Below are 10,251 nucleotides of genomic sequence, written 5' to 3' on the forward strand. Positions count from 1 at the left end.
CACCAAAAAAGTAATTTTTTAAAAAAAATAGAGTTTATAAATGATTTGAGTATTGTAGAGCTCAGTTGTATACACCTCAAAATTTGAAAATCGGAAAGGACCTCAGTGGCCATCCAGACCACCCCACATTTCCCAAAAGACTATATTTGTGTTGTCCAGACCTTTTTCTCCCCACTCACCTCTCCCAATCCCAAATCTTACTGAAGCATAGATTTTTTTGTAGGTCTAATTTGGTCAGTAGAATAGATTCCAGATCAGGAGCTGAAGGAAAGCTGAAGGGAATGGTGGAGAAGGGAAGGAATATGTACTTGTGTTGATACCTATTCAGGTGTACTAGTAGCTTGTCCTTATAAGAATGCAACCCAGAAAAACACTTGTAAAACTCTAGATCTCATAAGCCTATATTATGGAACCCCAATGCAGATTCAAAGTGACAACGGGTCACATTTCAAAGGCAATGAAATGAAGAAGTATTGTATACTAAACAATATAGAATGGATATATCATATTCCATATTATCCAGAAGCATCTGGGTTGATTGAAAGAATGAATGGATTACTGAAAGGACAATTGAGGAAGTTAAGTTCCAATAATTCATATCAACATTGGAAGGATAATTTGTTCATGGCTTTGCGTAATTTGAATAATAGACCATTGGGAGGAAGTACACCTCTAGCCAGAATGATGACCCCCAATCTGCAAATTAGAAAACAACAAACACACAAGATCCCAATTATTGAGTATTGGACCTTGAGGCCAGATGTCCCAGCACCGTACCCAGGACCACCTGGTTCAATGGGGTATGATTTACATTGTTTAGAGGACTTTTGGTTGGACAGAAAAGAAATAAGAAAAATCTCCACTGGGATATGCATAAGAATCCCATCCTTGTCGCCAAATGTATCAGCAATGCCATATTCACAATGCCTATAGAGATTACAAATATGCTGATATAATTATCCATTAGAAAATACGTCATGTTTGCCATATGAGGAAATAAACTAGAAAATTTATTAAGATACCAAAAGACTGAGTCCCAAAACCAGAAAGTGAAAGCCATCAGAGTAGTTATGACATTGGCACAGGTAGATAAAGTAGAAAGCACCCACATTTTCAAGCCTTTAAAACAGAACAGGCTACCTCAGGCAAAGGTCCTCCTCTCCCCACGCACAGCAACCACCCAGCGTCCTGGAAGCGCACTCCCAGCAGCTCCGGCCCCTGGCAGTCCTCAGCAGGAGTCCTTAGCAGTTAGTCCTTAGCAGTTCTAACTCAAAAAAGGGCTTCGCGCTGCCACTGCCTCTGCTGCTGCCGCCGTCACCACCACCGCCAGCCACCGAAGGAACGCTAGCTTGGCTTCCGCTTCCTCTTGCTCCGCCCCTCCCTGCTACGTCAGCAAGTCCAACGGGGCATGGAAGATCTTTAAATCCCATAACCCTTACAAGTGAAAGCAGGAACTCACCTGAGATCTTCCTCAAACCCCTTCAAATACCTCTAAAAAGTGAATCTGAACAAATTCTAGAGCAGCAACATTCACAAAGAGACAGAGTGTGGCAGATTTGCAGCCCAAGACAACCTGGGAGGTTGAAAGGAAGGTTCTATTGCACCAGCTGGGACAATAGCGCCAGCACAGTCTAATGCGCAGGTTGCACCAGCGCAGACCCAACCATAGGAAAACTGGAGCAGATGCCAGGGAACTGAATCACTGACAGAAGTGGTGATTCCCAGACCTCTCAGTGCAGAAGGGAAGGTCTGTTGGAATTGGGTGAGAGAGAAGCATGGTCCTGCACAGGGCCTGTGGCAGCAGTAGTGGCTGTACCTGGGGCTATCAGCCCACAAACTGAATGTTTGAAAGTCACCTATTTAAATTTCCAGGAACCAAGATGGCGTAGTAAGCAGTAAGCAGCTCTTACCCTCCCTTATAGACTTGGAAAACCCCAGAGAATATTGCCCCAGGAAAAATCCTGGAATAGTGGAGGCAGCAGAAAGATGGGGGTACAGCAGCCTTTTAGTTCCAAAGGCTAGGAAGATTAATGGGAAAGGTCTCTCTCACTGTGGCTGAAGGAGACCAGTACAGTATGTGAGGCATCCCAGCAAGCCAGCAGCAAGCCCTACTTCAGCCGACCAATGGAAGATCCTGAGCCTCACGGTGAAGGAGCAGGAAAGTGCTAACACCAGAAACACACCAGCCACCACTACCAGCGCCAGACACTCTACCAGACCACTACAACATCTAACTGCCAGCACCTGAGACCCCGGCACAGAAAACCAGTAACCAGGCCCCTAAACACCAGCACAAGAAGTCTGGCACAGTGCCCCTTGGGCCCCAGAAGCACAGATCAAATTTAAAAGTCAGAAAAAAGGCAAACAACATGAGCAAGAAGAATCAAAGAAACACAATGACCATAGAGAAATATCTTGGTGACAGGGAAGAACAAAACACAAATTCAGGAAAGAACAACATGGTCAATATACCCACATCCAAAACCTCAAAGGGGAGCATGAACTGGTCTTATGACCAAAAAACCTTCTTGGAAGAGCTCAAGAAGGATTTTAAAAGTCAAATAAGAGAGGTGGAAGAAAATTGAACAATTCTTTTAAAAATACAATTGAAAAAATGGAGAAAAAAGTATATTGAAGAAAACAACTCCTTAAAAAGTGGAATTGGCCAAATGGAAAAGGAGATACAAAAGCTAACTGAAGAAAACAATAGTTAAAAATTAGAATTGGGCAAGTGGAAGCTAATGATTATGAGACATCAGGAGTCAGTTGAACAAAATCAAAAGAATGAAAAAATAGAAGAAAATCCTAAATGGGGTCACAAAATGTCAGACATGACACAACAACAACAACAACAAATGTTAACTATCATTATTCATAGAATTCTGAGTTGGAAGAGAGCCCAGAAATCATCCGGTCCAACCTCTTCCTCTTACAGATGAAATGACCAGAAGGTTGGCTTCACTCAAGTGGGTACCCTACATAAGCCTTCCTGGAATTCTCTGGCTACTCTTTCTAAATGTATCTTATTAGATTATCAGAATCTGAAGTCACAAGGGGCTACCATACAGCGGCCTGAATATTGTGACTTCCTGATTAATCTTTTAGAGTCTCTTTTTTTTGCCATGGAGCTCCCATTGGGATAGGTTGCTTGGATGGGAGCTGCACCTTTGTTCAACACTGACTCAGAATCACTCCTATTGTGACTGGCTATATTTATAAAATTTCCTTGGAAGAACTAGAGAGAAAAGTTACGGGTACAATGCTCCAAAAAATTTTTTTTGGTTAGGAACCCAAATAGTATTTTCAACTGCCCTAAGAGCAGAGGGTGGGGAGGAGGAAAAGGAAAAGAAAATCAAAAGACAAAACCTTTAATGAAATGTACTTGGGGGGGGGGGAAGGAAAGAGTGCCTTTGGTTCTATTTTCTACAAGAATCCACTAGCTTTTAAATTCTTCTGGCAGCAATTTATTTAATCCACTAATTTTAGGTTCTGTCTTAAATCTTAGTTCATCAGCACTTTTTTTCCATTTGTTCCTTTAACTCATATTTTTTGGGTTTCATCTCCCCTAAAACACTTTAATAAGTAGCCTCATTTGGCACTTTGAGACACGGTATAATATAAAGATTAAAGACCTGGCCTTGGAGTCAGTACAACCTAGGTCTTAGTGCTTTCTTTCTCTGATGCAAAATTTCTCTGTGACTATGGACAAGCCCTTTAACCTCTTAGAGTGCTCAGGCAACCCTCTAAGACACAGGTAAATTTTCATTCCTATGAAGTTGAGTCTGTGTATCTGTATATTTTGTTGTTCAGTCATTTCAGTTGTGTTCTACCCTTTGTGACCCTGTTTGGTGTTTTCTTGGCAAAGATACTGGAGTGGCTTGCCATTTCCTTCTCCAGCTTATTTTACTTATTTCCAGATGAGGAAACTGAGGCAAGCAGAGTGAAGTGACTTGCCCAGGGTCACACAGGTAGTAAGGGTCTGAGGTTGGATTTGAACTCAAGTCTTCCTGAGTCCAAACATGGCACTCTATCCACTGTGCCACCTAGATGCCCTATCTATGATATATACATACACCCATATGGATATCATTGTTAGAGGCAGCATGGTGTGGAGCAGGGATAGGAAACCACAGGTTTCCCACTGTTGGTGTAGAGGGTAGAGGACTGGACTTGAATCAGGAAGACCCTGATTCAAATCTGACTAGTTGTCTCATTCTGGGCACAGGTCAAGTAGTCTTTCTCTGCCTTAGTTTCCTCAGATGTAAAATGGAGATAATATGAGCACCTCCTCCAAAGGGTTGTTTTCAGGATCAAATGAAACAGTACCTGCAAAGTGCTTTGCTTATGTTTTTGTTCAGTCATTTTTCAGTCCTGTCTGACTCTTCATGACCCCATTTGGGGTTTTCTTGGCAAAGACATTAGAGTGGTTTGTCATTTCCTTCTGCAGCTCATTTTACAGATGAGGAAACTGAGGCAAACAGGGTTAAATGACTTGTCTAAGGTCACACAGCTAGTAAGTGTCTGAGAACATATTTGAACTCAGGAAGAGGAGTCTTCCTGACGCCAAGTCCAGCACTCTGTACACTATGGCATTACCTAGCTGTCCTAAAGCACTATATAGATATGAATTATTATCTTTCACAAGGTTTCCAAAGTGCTTTTCTGATGACAACCTTGGGGGGGATAGGGCAAGAATTATTACCCCATTTCTAAAGATGAGGAACATAAAACTTTGAGGGAATAAGTGGCTTGTCCATAGTCCCATGAGTAAAGTATCAGAGCATTCCCTCCCAGGTCTCCTAAATCAGTGTTCACCTCTCTTTCCATTGGAAAACACTAGTTCTAGATCTCCATTTTTTCCCTTGCTTTACCATCTGACCAGTCAGGCAACCAAGTGAAGCAGAGGAGGACGCAAATTGTTGGATATAGCACTGGTTGGAATAAAGGACAAGTTTACAGAAACCTTTTGTATTGGGAAGATTGGTATTTATAGCAGTTCTCCACAATAACAGCCCCAGTTCTAACAGCCAGCCACTTGAATTCAGGACAAATTTCCTTGCTTTCTGATCTCTCTATCTCTTAACACTGTCACCCATCTGAATTCCAGAAACCTGATCGTTTCCACGTCATCCATTCCCTGTTTAGTAATTCAAACCAGGAGGAGGCTATTCCTGAAAATGCAGCAAAGGAGAAGATTTTTATTTTAATTTGGGGGGAGGGTGGTAGTTGGAGGAGTGGCTGCCTCAGGCTGCCACTCTATCTTGGGGGTTTCACTAATGCAGTAAAAACTAGATGAACTGAAGTGCTCGATTTACTGGAGTTATTTGGGTTTCTTTGTTTTTGTAAAACCCATTTTCTATGCTTTCTGCAACAGCGTATATAATTCTATAGAGAAAAATCACTGCCCTCCATAATTACCAGATCCTTAGTCAACAGAGACATATTCAACTAGGGTTATTCTACTCTATTAAGGCAAGAGAATGCATTGATGAATTTTAAGATTTTTACCCATGGGGGAAGGGGAACAATCAAAAGAAAAATCGTTTTCCAGTTAGGAACCTATGACTTAATTGATATAGGGACCTCCCTTAATTAATGCAGACTGGTACTTTCTCTGCTGCCCCTGAGAGGTTAGTGACTTTCCAGAATCACCCTGCCATCTGTCAGATGCTTCCTTGAACCTGACATAGTGCTGAGAGGTTTGACTTCAATTCATCTTTCTACCTTCAAACTGGTTCTCTACCCACTATAGCATGCTGCCTCTGAGGTTTTCTGGTTAATCTTCAGTTAATCAGACAATTCATTTTACCAAACCCCTCAATTCCTTCTACTTCAGCGGTTATAAACTTTTTTTGGCGTCATGGACCCCACTGGCAATCTGGTGAAGTCTATGAACCTACTCTCAGAATACTGTTCTTAAATTCACAACATAAAATACATAAGAATTTCAAAGGAAACCAATTATATTGAAATATAGTTATCAAAACATTTTTGAAAATATATCGAACCCAGGTTTAAAATACCTGTCACTTGGAATGTGTCCTTTATTCTCTCCAATTCTCTTTAACAGTTAAGGTCTAGCACAAGTTATTCCACTGCCAAGAAACTTTTCTGACTACTCTAGCCCACATTAATCATTACCTCCTTTGCGTTTTGCAAAATTTCTATAATTCTTATAAAAATGTTAGCACTTGATTATGTTTTGTTATATTTTTGCTAATTATTTCATGTATGTTGGTCTTTTCTCTCCAACTAGATCCTTGGGAGTAGAGACAGACTTTTTGGTGTTTTCTACACCTGACCCAGTCCCCTGTATGTGGCAGGTGCTCAGTAAATGTTCATAGGTTGAGTTGTTTGATCACCTATCTTTCATATCCCCACAGAGTCGACCACAGCACTAAAGCACCCAGTGCTCAGTCCTTACTGATTGGTTGAGTAATTAACTTATTCCTTGTACATTTGAATAAATTAAGGGTTTGGTGTGCCTGCCAAACACCTTTGCTGTGATTTATTGTTTGCCAAAGTTTGCTAAGGTGGTATGCACTGTGGCTAATGCCCAAACCCTTTAGTTCTTCCAAGGAGAGAATTTTTAGTCATTCATAAATGAGGATGAAAAAAAAAAACAATACTGCTATTCTCACACATAAAATGGAAATAAAATTTAAAGGACTGAACCATCACCCGCAAAGATAATGGAAAATTAGATAAAATATCAAAGAAAGTTAAACCAAGAACCTATTTTGAATATATGTATATATCAATATATCTATCTATATACTGTATATGTATATGTAATATATATATATATATATTTAAACTAATCCCCTTTCCTTTCTTTTTCTTTTCCTTCCTTCAACACTCTCCACATGGCCTTTTTAAATTCTACTCTTGGAGTAATTGAAAATTCTACCTAAATCTTCCAAGATTTATTGAAACTATATCTCTGACAGCTAACTAAGAAGTACCACTTGGGGAAACTCTTTGAGCTTCTTGTAGGAAAAATATATGTTTGTGTGGGTGGAAATCAAAAGCATGCAGTTTATCATTCAAAGGAATTGGAAATATTCTTAGACCTAGGGGGATTTGAGCATTAGTCACCCTATCAAACTTTGGCAAATGTTAAATCATAGAAAAGATGTTTAGCAGGTACATCAAACCCCTTAATTTATTCAAATGTCAAGGAATCAGTTAATTATTCAACCAGCCAGCTAGGGCTGAACACTAGTCAAAGGAACTGAAAAGAGATGACTTAGAGAATAGATGTCTTCAAGTATTTGAAAGACAGATCAAACTTGTCCTGCTTTGGGGCAGCTAGGTGGCACAGTGAATAGAGCACCAGCCCTGGAGTCAGGAGGACCTAAGTTCAAATCCGGCCTCGCACACTTAACACTTACTAGCTATGTGACCTTGAGCAAGTCACTTAACCCCAATTGCCCTCCCTTCTCCCCTCCAAAAAACTTGTCCTGATTAGCCTCAGATGCTAGGACTAGAAGCAATGAGAATAGCAGAGATTCAGATTTCAGCTTGATATAAGGAGAACCTCCTTAACAACTATAGTTATCTAAAGGTGAAATAAGCTGTCTTGTAAGGTAATGGGTTCCTTTTCACTGGGGAATCTTCAGGGAGAGACTGGATGATCAGTTGTCCAAGATGATTCCTGTTCAGGACTACCTGATCCCTAAGGTTCCTTCTAATGCTAAAATGCTATGTTTTTCTTCCCCTAGTAGCTTTTCTTCCTAGGGTTACATTAAAACAATTTAAATATGCAAGTATAATAGATAAATCATCGGTTGGAATAAAGCATAAATTTATGTAAATCATAAATTGCAAAGGCTTTGATATGAATAACAATGGACCTAGTAGCAGGAACATATCTACATGCAATTGTAGTAAAAGATAGAGATAACTTTTTTTAGCTAGTTAGAGATAACTATTTTAAAATTTACTAGATTATAAGATTCTTGAGAGCAGGAACTATGTTTTATTTTGTGTTTATTATATGATTGTGTGATACCATGAAAAGAGCTCTGAATTTAGAGTACAAGGAATAGGGTACAAATCCTGTCACTTAGTACCTGTGTGACATTGGGCAAGTCTCTTTACCTCTCTAGTTGGCTCATCTGTTACAAAAAAAAAGGTGGGAGTTGGATTAATTAATTTCTTAGGGTCCTTAAACCTCTAAACTATGATCTTATAATCTTTGTATATCCTGTTGTGCCTGACACATGGTACCTAGTACACAGTAATTATAATGAATATTTGTCATGTCAAAAAATTTATTACATTTTGCTATTTTAGGTTGCTGGAGATTTTATTATTTCCTTACTCTTGTACATTCCATTTCTGATAGAGGAGAAAACAGGGAATTCTTCTTATGCCTAACTTTGCTCTCTATTTCTTGATTATTCATAAATTGGTCCATATCCATAAGTCAAATTATATGTTCCATGTTCTCCAAATTTTCTTGTAATCTCTCTCTTTATATCTTGGTCATGTATCCATTTTGACCTTATCTTGGCAAATGGTGTAACATATCAGTCTCTGCCCGATTTCTGCCATATTGCTTTCCAGTTTCCTCAATAATTTTTGCTGAATAATGAATTCTTATTCCAAAAGCTTAAATCTTTATTACATTTGTCAAATACAAGGTTACTATATTTACTTGCTGCTATAAATTGTATGTATAAATTGCTCTGTTCCATTGATCTAACTTTTTTTTTTTTTGCTTTTTGGAGGAGGGAAGATAGGGCAATTGGCATTAGGTGATTTACCCAAGGTCACATAGCTAGTTTTTTGTGCTAAGTGTCTGAGGTCGAATTTGAACTCAGGTCCTCCTGAATCCAGGGTCAGTGCTCTATCCACTATGCCACCCCTCTACCTTTCTATTTCTTAGCCAGTACCAGATAGTTTTAATAATTACTGCCTTGTAAGATATAGAATTGCTAAACCTCTTTTCATTTTTTGTCTTTTTGCTTGTTTTTGGAGGGGGGGGAAGGCAAAGCAATTGGGATTAAGTGACTTGCCCAAGGTCACACAGCTAGTTAAGTGTCAAGTGTCTGAGGACAGATTTGAACTCAAGTCCTCCTGACTTCAGAGCCTGTGCCACCTAGCTGCCCTTAAACCTTCTTTTTTTACATCTTTTTCATTATTTCCTTTGATATTCTTGATTCTCCCAAATGAATTTTATTATTATTTTTTACAATTCAGTAAAATATTTTTCTGGCAATTTAATTGGGATTGCATTGAATATATAAATTAGTCTAAGCGGAATTGTCATTTTTATTTTATTAACCCTGCCTACCCATGAACAATTACTATTCTTTCAATTGTTTAAATCTGATGTTGTTTGTATAAAAAGTTTTTCTTTTTATAATTTTATTTATATAGTTCCCGGGTTTGTTTCAGCAGATGTACTCCCAGGTATTTTATACTGCCTAGAGTTATTTTAAATGGTATTATCTCTTCTTACATTGTTTTGTTTGTACTATATAGAAATGCTGAATGGTAGCCATTTCTAAGGTGGTAAGAGGAAGGGGGAATGGAAGAAAGAAAAAAGAAAAAAATTTACATTATATATTTAAAAGGAATAGCAATTTGTACATAATAGATTTAGAGTTTCATATGCAATCATCTTTTATTATTCTACTGTGTTATAAAAATGCTTGTTTTATTTTGTAAATTCAAAATAAAATAAATAAAACTAAAAAAAAATTTGAGGATCCTGAGGTATATTTTTGGCTTTTCCAAAGATTTAGTTTATAACTTAGAGAAGGTTGTCTCTTCTTTCTAATATTACCCCAATGGTTCCCAATTACCTCTGGGATCAAATACAAACTCCTCTGACATTAAAACCTTTCATAACCTCCTTCTAACCTACCTTTTTAAGCTAATTTAATTTAAACTAATATTGTTCCTCTTTATGCAATTTACAATCTAGCCAAACTGGCTTTCTTGGCTATTCCTCACATATGATACTCCACCTCTCATTTCCTCCCCATTGCAGTGGCTTCCCCCCATGCCTGGACAGCAATCCCTCCTCATATCACTCTCTTTGAATCCCTAATGTCCGTGTTCAGCCCATATGACAATTTATACATGAGGCCTTTCCTGATTCTCCGTCTATCTCTCCCTCCACCATCCACAATGGCTTCCTTTCCAACATTGCCTTTTTTACATTTTTATATTTGTACATATTATCTTTCCCAATGGAATGTAAGCTCCTTGAGGGTAGGGTCTGTTTCACTTGTGTCT

Source organism: Petaurus breviceps, unplaced genomic scaffold (assembly GCF_028583685.1).
Source record: "Petaurus breviceps papuanus isolate PSGF00001 unplaced genomic scaffold, PetGlider_PUasm1.0 90667, whole genome shotgun sequence".
In the NCBI taxonomy this organism is placed as follows: domain Eukaryota; kingdom Metazoa; phylum Chordata; class Mammalia; order Diprotodontia; family Petauridae; genus Petaurus; species Petaurus breviceps.